Genomic DNA, 16,304 nt, shown 5'->3' on the forward strand with positions numbered 1-16,304 from the left:
GAAAAGGTAAAGGAATAAATCCCAGGCAGAAGAAATACATGTACAAAACATATAAATACAGGAATGCACAGTTCATTTTTATTCAGAAAATTTTAATGTTTTGCTATTTTTAATTTTTATTTTCAATTATTTCCACTTTTTCCTTTTTTACTATATTTCCTTTCTCATGTTTCTTAGAATTTATCATGTTTTAATTAACTGAGTTCAAAGGCATATTTTTGGTTAAACTTCTCTTTTAATAAAATTGACATTTAAAGCTATATTCTTAAATTATAGCTTTAGTAGCCTTTGTCATAAGTTTTGATAAAGTGATTTCATAGTTTGTAATTTTGTAAATAGCATGGGATTGTAGCTTTGCAAACCAGTTTTTGACAAAATGTTTATCTGGAAATATGTTTTCAGATTTAAAGTGATTTTTTTCCTTAACAATTTACTGTAAATTTCTAGTTTTATTCATTTGTGATTTATTAATGTGACCTAAATGATTTTTGCTTTGGGGACTTTTTTTTGTGGTGTAGCTTTTGTTCCTAACTTTTGAAAAATGTTAAATAAAATGTGATAATATTCCTCTTATTATTGAGATTTTTATGAATTTATAAGCAATATCTTTTAAAAATAAAATGTTTCATCTATAATGCCCATTTCTTGTACTTTAGGAAATCAAACATTTAACCTTAGAACTCAATATTATGCAAGCAAACTCAGAAAATCAGTAACTTCAACCTATATGGAATATCATAGAGTTTCAAGAGGTTAAGAATTTTGCACTGGTTCTATAATTCCAGGCATTTAAAATACTTATTTAGAGTGTATTTTATTTTTTATGAACACAACAAAATTATTTAGTAGTTCTCTAGTATACTTCAGTTCAGTTCAGTCGCTCAGTCGTGTCTGAATCTTTGCGACCCCATGAATCGCAGCACGCCAGGCCTCCCTGTCCATCACCAACTCCTGGATTCACCCAGACTCACATCCATCCAGTCAGTGATGCCATCCAGCCATCTCATCCTCTGTCGTACCCTTCTCCTCCTGCCCCCAATCCCTCCCAGCATCAGGGTCTTTTCCAAAGAGTCAACTCTTCACATGAGGTGCCCAAAGTACTGGAGTTTCAGCTTTAGCATCATTCCCTCCAAAGAAATCCCAGGGCTGATCTCCTTCAGAATGGACTGGTTGGGTCACCTTGCAGTCCAAGGGACTCTCAAGAGTCTTCATCAACACCACAGTTCAAAAGCCTCAATTCTTCGGTGCTCAGCCTTCTTCACAGTCCAACTCTCACATCCATACATGACCACAGGAAAAACCATAGCCTTGACTAGATGGACCTTTGCTGGCAAAGTAATGTCTCTGCTTTTGAATATGCTATCTAGGTTGGTCATAACTTTCCTTCCAAGGAGTAAGTGTCTTTTAATTTCGTGGCTGCAGTCACCATCTGCAGTGATTTTTGAGCCCAGAAAAATAAAGTCTGACACTGTTTCCCCATCTATTTCCCATGAAGTGATGGGACCAGATGCCATGATCTTCGTTTTCTGAATGTTGAGCTTTAAGCCAACTTTTTCACTCTCCACTTTCACCTTCATCAAGAGGCTTTTTAGTTCCTCTTCACTTTCTGCCATAAGGGTGGTGTCATCTGCATATCTGAGGTTATTGATATTTCTCCCAGCAATCTTGATTCCAGCTTGTGTTTCTTCCGGTCCAGCGTTTCTCATGATGTACTCTGCATAGAAGTTAAATAAGCAGGGTGACAATATACAGCCTTGACAAACTGCTTTTTCTATTTGGAACCAGTCTGTTGTTCCATGTCCAGTTCTAACTGTTGCTTCCTGACCTGCATACACATTTCTCAAGAGGCAGGTCACGTGGTCTGGTATTCCCATCTCTTTCAGAATTTTCCACAGTTTATTGTGATCCACACAGTCAAAGGCTTTGGCATACTCAATAAACCAGAAATAGATGTTTTTCTGGAACTCTCTTGCTTTTTCGATGATCCAACGGATGTTGGCAATTTGGTCTCTGGTTCCTCTGCCTTTTCTAAAACCAGCTTGAACATCTGGAAGTTCACGGTTCACATATTGCTGAAGGCTGGCTTGGAGAATTTTGAGTATTACTTTCCTAGCGTGTGAGATGAGTGCAATTCTGTGGTAGTTTGAGCATTCTTTAGCATTGCCTTTCTTTGGGATTGGAATGAAAACTGACCTTTTCCAGTCCTGTGGCCACTGCTGAGTTTTCCAAATTTGCTAGCATATTGAGTGCAGCACTTTCACAGCATCATCTTTCAAGATTTGAAATAGCTCAACTGGAATTCCATCACCTCCACTAGCTTTGTTCGTAGTGATGCTTTCTAAGGCCCACTTGACTTCACATTCCAGGATATCTGGCTCTAGGTCAGCGATCACACCATCATGATTATCTGGGTCATCAAGATCTTTTTTGTACAGTTCTTCTGTGTATTCTTAAATCATTTTCACAATATTAAATTTAGGGAGATTTATTTTAGCATTTAAGCTCATCCTTAAGCTAGGACACGCATAAATTTCTTTAATAAAATTAAATTTGGCAAATATCAGGTTGAGTCCATTTTGGAAATATGTTAAAGAACTAACATTATTTTAATTTTTAGCATTGGAATATAAGAAGCAAACATTTTCATGTTATATTTATCTTATAAATGGTTTTTATTTAATTTAAAAAAAACTAAGATGCATCAATAGTAAAAATTTAAGACATTTGATTGATATAATATACATATAATAATAATATCCTTTATAAGAGTGAAAATTTGCTGTTGACTCAACATCATAATTTGTGGATATAATTATAATCACCTCATGATAATTTTTACTTAGTTTTGGAAGGTTATAAAAATCTGATATTTCAGATTTTTAGTAGTAAATGTATCATTTATATAGAAAAGTAACTTTCAAAAAAATTTTGGCATATTTTTACCTTACATACTGTATTTAGTCCTACAAATGCCTTGCTTACTCAAACTGAAGACAGAAAACTTAAACGATTACCAGAGGTTTCACAGCTAATATTACAGAAACGGTGATTTACCTTAAATAGTCTGGATGAAGGCAGTGATGATGGGTCATCTAATTTCTTGAAAGAGCTCCTGATAATTCTGGAATCAGGATCCATGGTGTTATAAAACATGTTAATCAACAATTTTGACAATTAAAAAATTACAAATAACATTGGGATCAAATATGAAAATACTATAATTGAAAATTAATAATAGCTCTAAACATTATCTAAATACATACATAATAGTCAACTTCTCTAATATTTCAGTAAGATTAAAAAAAAAACCCACAGATTTCACTTAGTAATCATTCCCCTGTCTGCTTTCTCATCTTCTTTTCATGTCCTTAAAAAAGAAGCAATAAATAAATAAAGGGGGGGCATCTAGAACTTAACTGATGCATAAATTAAATAATCTCACAATATTCTAGAATTGCATGTCCAGATTAAAGAAATTTAGATAATTAGGGAAACAAAAATTAGCAACTAAGAATTTTCCAAGAAAGCAGAAAACACAAACAAGGTTTGTCACTTGGTGAGGAGGGACTGCCTGCTCAGAAATCCAGTGGTTTTTCCACTGGGGTATTCATCATAGATTAAGGACTGTATAACAGTCTCCCAGGATTAGTTTGTTTGTACTTTAAGAAGGAAATTATCTGTGTTGACAGACTCACATTAGCCAAATTCATAGTAGTTGGATAAAAACCACCAATATGTATGAATGAAAATGTCACTATTTATTTACACAGAGAAAGGCTTCCCAGGTGTTGCTAGTGTTAAAGAACCTGCCCCTGTAAGAGACGCAGGTTCCCTGAGTCGGGAAGATCCCCTGAAGGAGAGCATAGCAATCCACTGCAGTAGTCTTGCCTGGAGAATCACAGGGAAAGAGGAGCCTGCTGGGTTACAGTGCATGGGGCCGTAAAGAGTCAGACATGACTTAGCAACTGAACAACAATAACAATTAAATAATGGGGTTTCACATATACAGTACTAGGAGACTACTGCTGCTGCTGCTAAGTCACTTCAGTCCTGTCCGACTCTGTGTGACCCCATAGATGGCAGCCCACCAGGCTCCCCCGTCCCTGGGATTCTCCAGGCAAGAACACTGGAGTGGGTTGCCATTTCCTTCTCCAATGCATGAAAGTGAAAAGTGAAAGGGAAGCCGCTCAGTCGTGTACGACTCTTCACAATCCCATGGACTGCAGCCCACCAGGCTCTTCTGTCCATGGGATTCTCCAGGCAAGAGTATTGGAGTGGGGTGCCATACTAGCTGGTGTCAAACCTGTTAACTTTTCTTCCTGGGAACATAGCTCCACTACATTTTTAAGATTCTAATGAAATTAGGAATGGTCATGTGAATGAGTTCTAGCCAGTGAATTATGTACACAGTTATATTGTTTTCTCCATGATTCTATATTCATTTATCTGGGTGGAAAGGAAACAAATACTAGAGTGAACTTGAGAGCCAGGAGTTGTTGTGATCACAGGATGGAAGTATACTGAGACCCTGTTTGGAAATCGCTTCAGTTCAGTTCAGTCACTCAGTCGTGTCCGACACTTTGCTACCCCGTGGACCTCAGCATGCCAGGCTTCCCTGTCCATCACCAACTCCTGGAGTGTACCCGAATTCATGTCCATCGAGTAGGTGATGCCATCCAATCATCTCATCCTTTGTCGTCCCCTTCTCCTCCTGCCTTCAATCATTCCCAGAATCAGGGTCTTTTCAAATGAGCCAGCTCTTCACATCAGGTGTCCAAATCTCTTGGTAGTGTTTATATGTCAGTGCAAATCTTTCAGTTTGTCCAACCCTCTTCTTCCCCAACTGTAGTGGGAAGCTGCTGTACAACACAGGGAGTTCACCTCGTTGCTCTGTGATGACTTAGAGGGGTGGGATGATGGGAGAAGTGGGAGGGAGGCTCACAAGGAAGAGGATATATGTATACATATAGCTGATTGATGCTGTTGTACAGAGGAAACTAACACATTGTAAAGCAATGATAGCAAAGAATTAATCTCCAAAATATATAAGCAGCTCATACAGCTCAATGCCAGAGAAATAAACAATCTAATCAAAAATTGCACAGAAGACCTAACCTTTGGACCTCATTTCTCCAAAGAAGGAATAATTATGGCTAATAAACACACAGAAAAATGCTCAACATTGTTCATTGTTAGAGAAATCCAAATTAAAACTACAATGAAGTAGCATCTCACACAGGTCAGAATGGCCATCATCAAAAAAATTTACAAACAATAAATTCTGGAAAGGGTGTGGAGAAAAAGGAATCCTCTTACACTGTTTGTGGGAATGCAAACTTATGCAACCACTATGGAGAACAGTACGGAGATTTCTTTAAAGACTAGGAATAAAACTACCATACAACCCAGAATTCCCACTACTGGGCACATACCATGAGGAAATCATAACTGATAAAGACACATGTATCCCAGTGTTCATTGGAGCACTATTTACAGTTAGTAGGAAATGGAAGCAACCTAGATGTCCATTGGCATATGAATGGATAAGGAAATTGTAAATATATACAATGGAATATTACTCAGCTATGAAAAGGAATGCATTTGAGTCAATTCTAGTGAGGTGGATGAATCTAGGGCCTATTATAAAGAGTGTAATAAATCAGGAAGAGAAAGAAAAAAATCATATATTAATGTATATATATATAGAATCTAGAGAGATAATATTGACAATCTTACATAAAGGGCAGAAGAGGAGGAACAGACATAAAGAACAGACTTTTGGACATGGTGGTTGGAGAGGGTGGGATGATTTGAGAGAACAGCACTGAAACATATATATTGCCATATGTAAAACATATAGCCAATGGGACTTTGATGTATGATGCAGGGAACCCAAAGATGGTGCTCTGTGACAACCTGGAGCAATAGGGTGAGGAGGGAGCACGAGGAAGAGTTTAAGGAGGGAGGGGATTCATGTATGGCCAATTCATGTTGATTCGTGGAAGGGGCCATCACAATATTGTAAAGTAACTATGTTCCAGTTAATATAAATAAATAAGTTTTAAAAAAATTTTTTTTAAAAGGATTTTTGAGCTGGAAAGTAAAACTTTAAAAAAGAAAGAAACATCTCTTGGGACTTTAGGTGAATGAGAAACAAACATTTTTTGTTGTTAAGTGGTAGTGCCTTTTTGTTGCTAGTAGGGCTATTGTTACCCTAGTGGAGGCTAGATCTCATGCTTTATTTTATCTTTTTTTTTTTTTTCTTTTTTTTAAATTTTATTTTGTTTTTAAACTTTACATAATTGTATTAGTTTTGCCTAATATCAAAATGAATCCGCCACAGGTATACATGTGTTCCCCATCCTAAACCCTCCTCCCTCCTCCCTCCCCATACCATCCCTCTGGGTAGTCCCAGTGCACTAGCCCCAAGCATCCAGTATCGTGCATTGAACCTGGACTGGCATCTCGTTTCTTACATGATATTTTACATGTTTCAATGTCATTCTCCCAAATCTTCCAACCCTCTCCCTCTGCAACAGAGTCCATAAGACTGTTCTATACATCAGTGTCTCTTTTGCTGTCTCATACACAGGGTTCTTGTTACTATCTTTCTAAATTCCATATATATGCGTTAGTATACTGTATTGGTGTTTTTCCTTCTGGCTTACTTCACTCTGTATAATAGGCTCCAGTTTCATCCACCTCATTAGAACTGATTCAAATGTATTCTTCTTAATGGCTGAGTAATACTCCATTGTGTATATGTACCACTGCTTTCTTATCCATCCATCTGCTGATGGATATCTAGGTTGCTTCCATGTCCTGGCTATTATAAACAGTGCTGCGATGAACATTGGGGTACACGTGTCTCTTTCCCTTCTGGTTTCCTCAGTGTGCATGCCAAGCAGTGGGATTGCTGGATCATAAGGCAGTTCTATTTCCAGTTTTTTAGGAATCTCCACACTGTTCTCCATAGTGGCTGTACTAGTTTGCATTCCAACCAACAGTGTAAGAGGGTTCCCTTTTCTCCACACCCTCTCCAGCATTTATTATTTGTAGACTTTTGGATCGCAGCCATTCTGACTGGTGTGAAATGGTACCTCATAGTGGTTTTGATTTGCATTTCTCTGATAATGAGTGATGTTGAGCATCTTTTCATGTGTTTGTTAGCCATCTGTATGTCTTCTTTGGAGAAATGTCTATTTAGTTCTTTGGCCCATTTTTTGATTGGGTCATTTATTTTTCTGGAGTTGAGCTGTAGAAGTTGCTTTTATATTTTTGAGATTAGTTGTTTGTCGGTTGCTTCATTTGCTATTATTTTCTCCCATTCTGAAGGCTGTCTTTTCACCTTGCTAATAGTTTCCTTTGATGTGCAGAAGCTTTTAAGGTTAATTAGGTCCCATTTGTTTATTTTTGCTTTGATTTCCAATATTCTGGGAGGTGGGTCCTAGAGGATCCTGCTGTGATGTATGTCGGAGAGTGTTTTGCCTATGTTCTCCTCTAGGAGTTTTATAGTTTCTGGTCTTACATTTAGATCTTTAATCCATTTTGAGTTTATTTTTGTGTATGGTGTTAGAAAGTGGTCTAGTTTAATTCTTTTACAAGTGGTTGACCATATTTCCCAGCACCACTGTTAAAGAGATTGTCTTTAATCCATTGTATATTCTTGCCTCCTATGTCAAAGATAAGGTGTCCATATGTGCGTGGATTTATCTCTGGGCTTTCTATTTTATCTTAAGAAGTAAAGGTACTCACACTTATTTATAGTTATGAGTTCCCCATGAATATTCAGCAAATAAGCATGAAATTTGAGACTCAATGAAGTTCTCACTCCAAATTATTTTTTATTATTTTGTCATTTTCCATGTTTTTAAATATGGTGATTTTACAGAATATTTGAAAGTTCAGTACCTAGAGTCAGAGAAACCTGAATTTACAATGATTCCAATACTTACAAGCTGTATGAACTTGGGAAAATTTCTTAATATTTGCCATTATTTCTACCAATGAAGTTATAATAGTTTTTACCTTATATTGTTGTAAAATTAGATGAGACTATTTAAGTTAAAGGCTTACTTTATTTATGACCTCTGACCTCATGCCTCCATATGGAAAATGGGGGTAAAAATAGTGCCTTCCTCTATGAATGGTAAGGATTGAATTAGCAGGAGGTGGCGCATAGCGTGCTCCCAATGATAGCAGCTGCCATTGTTGTTCTTTTAATTATTGATGGGTTCAGAAAGGAAGGGGATTTGAGAATTAAAAAAGACCTGGCTTGAAGCATAATTTTCATCCTGTGAGCCGAGGGCCTGGCCTCATAGGAGACAGAACCTAGTCTCAGAATATTCTGTAGAGTTAAGACAGGCTCTGGAGCCGGAACACCTAGTTTTGTGTCCCAGCTCTGCCAGCCATGTGGTCTTGGGCAAGTCCTAACTTCCCTGTGCCTCAGTTTGCTCATCTATGAAATGAGTATAATGATAGCACTTCAACAGGTTGTCTGAGGCTTGAATAGGAGTTAATACATGGGAAGTGTCTGGTGCAAGAGACACCAAGGGTTAAGCCATTTCTGAGTAGGAGCAGCTCTTAAACAGGAGGGACTACTGACTTTGGCATTTACATCCTGCAGGAAACTCCTTTCAGAGTGCTAAGGCTGTGTGTGCACCATCTCATAGTTGCCAGCCAGCCTCCTAATAGCCTGAGCAGGTGGTCTTATCTCCCTTTTATAGACCAGGGGAGGTAGGTCCAGGTCACCAAGGTCACCTAGCCAAGTAGACAGGATTCAAATATGATTCTTTCAATTCAAACCTCTTTCTACTGAAGTCTGTCCCTTCCTAGGACCCAAGGGATCCACAGAGAGCAGGACTGGGCTCCGGAGACCTCTGGCAGGAGTTCCACAGACTGGGAGAGGGCCTGCCCTAAGAGAGCCCCCAACCCCACTGCAGTATCTATAGAGGGGACCCATTGGGCACAAGGGATTCTTCATGAGGTAAAGTGTCCCTTTGCAGGCTGTGACTAGTATCCCTTCATTTCTCTTTGTATGCATTTGGTCTTTAATAAGGAGAAGGCAATGGCAACCCACTCCAGTACTCTTGCCTGAAAAATCCTATGGATGGAGGAGCCTGGTAGGCTACAGTCCATGGGGTTACAAAGAGTCGGACAAGACTGAGAAACTTCAATTTCACTTATTTATGTTAAGGTTATACACAATATCCATAAACCAATGAGATATTTTTTGATGATTGACATGAAGTTCTCTAAAGAGTGTAACTACCTTCTCTCTCCTAAATTACAAACTTCTTTTGCCTATCTTTCTTATTTTATGTCAAGCATTTTATGTAACTCGATGGTTTTCAGACTTGGGTATGCATCAGAATTCTCTCTTGACTTTTCTTCATTATTATTAACAACAACAAAGAAATAGACAATTTAAAAATAATATGCAGAATTAAAAAAAAAGTATCATGTTAAAATACCTACAATAAAGGTAGGTGGTGAAATATATATTCTAATGTATGATACATCATTATATCTTCACTTTGTAAACAGTAGAGGAATGACTGGTGGGTGAAAGGTAGTATTTAGAGTTGCATATTGAAATTACTGTGATCACCAAGATGACAACAGGCCATAAAATATTAAAATTTTTTAGGTGTTCCTATTTATAAATGTTATAGAGCTTTACCACGTATTACTGAAGTTGGAAATTTTCAACTAGAGGAAATGGAAGTAAATGGTAAATAGAAAAAAGTCAGAAAGACCCCAGATGGGTGGAATATCTAGAGGGAGTATCATGAGGGTTTGAGAAAAACAACAAAAGTACAAAGATGGCTTTTAGGTTATAATAAAAGTCAGTCTATTGAGACTGAGTACTGGAGAATTTTTAAGACCGGTTGTATGTCTGTGGTACCTGCTATATGACTTGGTCCAATATTGTAAAGAAATTAGGGTAAACTAAATGCTATTTTTGATACCTTCAAACTGCCTCATCTATTCTATCTGGTGATAATTTCAAGTCCAGGAGACTGAAGTGTTCATTCTGACTTTGTGGTGGGTTTTGTTAATTTCCCTAATACTGCTTGCTTTTCCCCAAAGGGATCAGGCCCAATTAATGGGTTTGGCACTGGTATACAGTAGTTGAATCTCACACCAGCCTGCATTCATTCCTCATCTCTGTGGTAATGAATGTTAACAGTCAGAGATACTTTCTTATCCATTCATCTGCTGATGGACATCTAGGTTGCTTCAATGTCCTGGCTATTATAAACAGTGTTGCGATGAACACTGGGGTACACATGTCTCTTTCAATTCTGGTTTCCTTGGTGTGTATGCCCAGTAGTGGGATTGCTGGGTCAAACGGCAGTTCTATTTCCAGTTTTTAAGGAATCTCCACAGTATTCTCCACAGTGGCTGTAATAGTTTGCATTCTCACCAACAGTGTAAGAGGGTTCCCTTTTCTCCACGCCCTCTCCAGCATTTATTGCTTGTAGACTTTTAGATAGCAACCCTTCTGACTGGCATGAAATGGTACCTCATAGTGGTTTTGATTTGCATTTCTCTGATAATGAGTGATGTTGAGCATCTTTTCATGTGTTTGTTAGCCATCTGCATGTCTTCTTTGGAAAAATGTCTATTTAGTTCTTTGGCCCATTTTTTGATTGGGTCATTTATTTTTCTCGAATTGAGCTGCAGGAGTTGCTTGCATATTTTTGAGATTAGTTGTTTGTCAGTTGCTTCATTTGCTATTATTATCTCCCATTCTGAAGGCTGTCTTTTCACCTTGCTTATAGTTTCCTTTGTTGTGCAGAAGCTTTTAATTAGGTCCCATTTGTTTATTTTTGGCTTTAATTCCAATATTCTGGGAGGAGGGTCTTAGAGGACCCTGCTGTGATGCATGTCAGAGAGTGTTTTGCCTAAGTTCTCCTCTAGCAGTTTTATAGTTTCTGGTCTTATGTTTAGATCTTTAGTCCATTTTGAGTTTATTTTGGTGTATGGTGTTAAAAAGTGTTCTAGTTTCATTCTTTTACAAGTGGTTGACCAGTTTTCCCAGCACTTCTTGTTAAAGAGATTGTGTTTTCTCCATTGTATATTTTTGCCTTCTTTGTCAAAGATAAGGTGTCCAAAGGTGTGTGGATTTATCACTTGGCTTTCTATTTTGTTCCACTGATCTATATTTCTGTCTTTGTGCCAGTACCATACTGTCTTGATGACTGTGGCTTTGTAGTAGATCCTGAAGTCAGGCAGGTTGATTCCTCCAGTTCTCAAGATTGCTTTGGCTATTCAAGATTTTTTGTATTTCCGTACAAATTGAGAAATTATTTGTTCTAGCTCTGTGAAAAATACCATTGGTAGCTTGATAGGGATTGCACTAAATCTATAGATTTCCTTGAGTAGTATACTAATTTTCACTACATTGATTCTTCTGATCCATGAACATGGTACATTTCTCCATCTATTAATGTCCTCTGATTTCTTTCACCAGTGTTTTATAGTTTTCTATATATAGGTCTTCAGTTTCACAAATGGTATGGACATAACAGAAGCAGAAGATATTAAGAAGAGGTGGCAAGAATACACAGAAGAACTGTACAAAACAGATCTTCATGACCCAGATAATCACGATGATGTAATCACTCACCTAGAGCCAGATATCCTGGAATGTGAAGTCAAGTGGGCCTTAGAAAGTGTCACTATGAAAAAAGCTAGTGGAGGTGATGGAATTCCAGTTGAATTATTTCAAATCCTGAAAGATGATGCTGTGAAAATGCCACACTCAATATGCCAGCAAATTTGGAAAACTCAGCAGTGGCCACAAGACTGGAAAAGGTCAGTTTTCATTCCAATCCCAAAGAAAGGCAATGCCAAAGAATGCTCAAACTACTGCACAATTGCACTCATCTCACACGCTAGTAAAATAATACTCAAAATTCTACAAGCCAGGCTTCAGCAATATGTGAACCATGAACTTCCAAATGTTCAAGCTGGTTTTAGAAAAGGCAGAGGAACCAGAGATCAAATTGCCAACATCTGTTGGATCATCAAAAAAGCAAAGGAGTTCCAGAAAAACATCTATTTCTGGTTTATTGAGTATGCCAAAGCTTTTGACTGTGTGGATCACAATAAACTGTGGAAAATTCTGAAAGAGATGGGAATACCAGACCACATGACCTGCCTCTTGAGAAATTTGTATGCAGGTCAGGAAGCAACAGTTAGAACTGGACATGGAACAACAGACTTGTTCCAAATAGGAAAAGGAGTACGTCAAGGCTGTATATTGTCACCCTGTTTATTTAACTTATATGCAGCGTACATCATGAGAAACACTGGACTGGAAGAAACACAAGCTGGAATCAAGATTTCCGGGAGAAATATCAATAACCTCAGATATGCAGATGACACCACCCTTATTGGCAGAAAGTGAAGAGGAACTTAAAAGCCTCTTGATGAAAGTGAAAGAGGAGAGTGAAAAAGTTGGCTTAAAACTCAACATTCAGAAAACAAAGATCATGGCATCTGGTCCCATCATTTCATGGGAAATAGATGGGGAAACAGTGGAAACAGTGTCAGACTTTATTTTTTGGGGATCCAAAATCACTGCAGATGGTGACTGCAGCCATGAAATTAAAAGACGCTTACTCCTTGGAAGAAAAGCTATGACCAATCTAGATAGCATATTCAAAAGCGGAGACATTACTTTGCCAAAAGAGGTTCGTCTAGTCAAGGCTATGGTTTTTCCTGTGGTCATGTATGGATGTGAGAGTTGGACTCTGAAGAAAGCTGAGCGCCGAAGAATTGATGCTTTTGAACTGTGGTATTGGAGAAGACTCTTGAGAGTCCCTTGGACTGCAAGGAGATCCAACCCTGTCTATTCTGAAGGAGATCAGCCCTGGGATTTCTCTGGAAGGAATGATGCTAAAGCTGAAACTCCAGTACTTTGGCCACCTCATGCGAAGAGTTGACTCATTGGAAAAGACTCTGATGCTGGGAGGGATTGGGGGCAGGAGGAAAAGGGGACGACAGAGGATGAGATGGCTGGATGGCATCACTGACTCGATGGACGTGAGTCCAAGTGAACTCCAGGAGTTGGTGCTGGTCAGGGAGGCCTGGCTTCCTATGATTCATGGTGTCGCAAAGAGTTGGACACGACTGAACGACTGAACTGAACTGAACTGTACTGATTCCTAAGTATTTTATTCTTTTTGTTGCAAAGGTGAATGGAATTGTTTCCTTAATTTCTCTTTCTGTTTTTTCATTATTAGTGTATAGAAATGCAAGGAGTTTCTATGTGTTGATTTTATATCCTGAAACTTTACTATATTCATTGATTAGCTCTAGTAATTTTCTAGTGGAGTCTTTAGGGTTTTCTATGTAGAGGATCATGTCAACTGCAAACAGTGAGAGTTTTACTTCTTTTCCAATTTGAATTCCTTTTGTTTCTTTTGCTGCCCTGATTGCTGTGGCCCAAACTTCCAAAACTATGTTGAATAGTAGTGGTGAAAGTGGGCGCCCTTGTCTTGTTCCTGAGTTTAGGGGAAATGCTTTCAGTTTTTCACCACTGAGGATAATGTTTGCTGTGTGGTTGTCACATATTAGATCGATCGAGGAAAGCAGCAATTTGGAATTCAGAACTGCCGTCTGGGATCAAAATGAACACAGCATAATGATAATGTTAGATAGTTATAGTTCCTAGTGAGTTATATTTTTAGAATAGGGCTTGAATTGCTCTGAGATATAATAGGGCCATATCACCAATCACATTAAAGTTCATGTCACTGGAGTACAATTTGTGAGAAATCCTGGCATAGATTTCAAATACCATTTATAATATCTAACTTCTAGAGATTCAAAATCAAAAACCCTTTCAAAAGTTTGTTTTTCTTTAAACAAAATTGTTTTAGAAGTAAGTGATTTATGGGGGTGCTGGCTAAGGTCCAGTTTGAAAATGATTTCTTTTAAACACTCTGATGCTTATTGTGTCATGAATTTTACTTTTATTATCTGATAGCACCTCTCAGATTTTGAGTTTCTGAAATTCTGAATTTCTGTTCAAAAAGGTATGACTGATAATTTAGGTTTTATTTCCTAATTATTAACCAGAATGTGTTTACCTAGCACCCAAAATAAAAGCAAGCAAGTGAATAAAGTTACAAAAGTGAAGTTGCTATCAGTCTTTAAATTTTATGCCTACTTAGTTATGTTAAATGGAGATAAGTTAAAAGGCTGGGATTACTAAAAGTAAAAAATGATGTAATAATTGAAATTAATGATAAAAAAATCTTGTATTTGTCCTAGTGCAACATTTTCATATGATGGAACAATAAAAATTGAGGTAACTACCTCAAATAATAACTGTAGAATTACAACATAGAACCAGTGTTAGTGACTTAAAACTCATGAGAAAAAAGAGTAAGGAAGGAGAGTCATCGATATATTAATGTTTATAATATTGCTCTAAAAGTATATATTTATGATTTGAGAACTTGGTATGGGTATCTGTTCAAGGAGAAAATTTCTTTTAAGTAGTGACAGAGGAAGTATTTACTTCTGCTTTCTATTGGCACACATTTATTTATTATGCAATCCAAATTATTTCCTCCCATCTGGGATACAAGTACAAATGCTGTTGCCTACATACTTATATTTTATTCAGAACCACATCAGTGAGTAATTCTCAGATTATCTGAATAATCTGATGTTACGCAGTAATGATTCATGACATTATGCTCACTGAGTAAACAGACATCCTAATGAAGAAACTATATATGCTTAAACCTATATGCACATTTGGAATTCATAGGAATAGAACCTGACCACTGGATCTTTAATTCAAAGTGGGCTCTGTTTTACTTTTCTTGCATTTATGGTCACTCGGAGGAGAGGAAATTTTACCCTTTACTAGCTTCATACTAAATGTTAGACTTTGGAAAAGTCACAGTGTTTTAGGATCTCAAGAGTAAAAGAAGTATTTTAGTTTCTCTTGTTTAGGCACTCATGCAATGCTTACAATCTCTCTGGTGAATTTAAGTAGGTTTCTTGAATATTTTTAGTGATTGTAAACCCATTGCCATAAATGTAAATTCATTGTTTTTCTAAAACTCATATTATTGGAATTTATGCATATTCCATGATCTTTTTTTCTCGATTTTTTTTAATTGTGGTAAAATACACTTCACAAAAATTTTGCCATGTTAACCACTTTTAAGTATATAATTCAGTAGTATGAAATACATTCATATTCTTGTACAGTGATCACCATTATCCATTTGCAGAACTCTTTTCATCTTACAAAACTGAAACTTTGCACCCAGTAAATGATAACTCCCATTTTACTCTGCCCCACAACCTGGTAACCACCATTCAGTTTTCTGTCTTTATGACTTTGACTATTCTAGGTACTCCATATAAGTGTAATAATACAGTATTTGTCTTTTTGATTGCCTTATTTCCCTTAGCATGATGTCCTCAAGGTTCTATTGTAGCATGTCAGAATTTCCTTCTTTTTAAGGTTGAATGATATTCTACTGTATGTTTATACCACAGTTAGCTTATTCTTTTATGTACCATGTTTTATCTATTGTAAATAATACTCCTGTGAACATGGGTACACACACATCTCTTGATGTAGTGATCATGGTTGATGTTCAAGACCTTGCTTTAAATTCTTTTGACTACTTATCCAGAAATGAGATTGCTGGATTATATCATAATACTATTTTTAATTTTTTGAATAACTGCCATACTGTTTCTTATCAATACTTCATACTCCACATACTCACCAACACTTGTTATTTTTATTTATTTTTCATAATAACCATCCTAATGAGTGTAAATGGTATCCTTATTCTTCTGATTTTCATTTCCTTGATGCTTAGTGATGCAGAACATCTTTTCAACTTGTTTATTGGCTATTAATATATCTTATTTAAAGAAATGCCCATTCAAGTTGTTTTTTTTTTTTTTGCTTTTGAATCAGTTTTAGGAGTTCTCTATATATGTTGGATATTAATCCTTTATCATATATATGACTTATAGATATTTTCTCCCAGTCAGCCTTTTCATTCTATTGATGTATTAGTTTAAATATGTATAAATATCAATTTGTCTATTGTCTTTTTGCTACCTATGTCTTTGGTGTCATATCCAAGCTCAAGTCCTTTTATTTTAAACTGAGACTTCCTTTAGGGCTTCTTGCAAGGCAGGTCTAATGATATTAAATTCTCTCAGTTATTGTTTAATGGGCTTCCCTGGTGGCTCAGACAGTAAGGAATCTGCCTGCAATGCGACAGAACTGGTTTGATCCTTGAGTT

The sequence above is a fragment of the Bos javanicus genome, chromosome 26 (genome assembly GCF_032452875.1).
Source record: "Bos javanicus breed banteng chromosome 26, ARS-OSU_banteng_1.0, whole genome shotgun sequence".
NCBI lineage: Eukaryota > Metazoa > Chordata > Mammalia > Artiodactyla > Bovidae > Bos > Bos javanicus.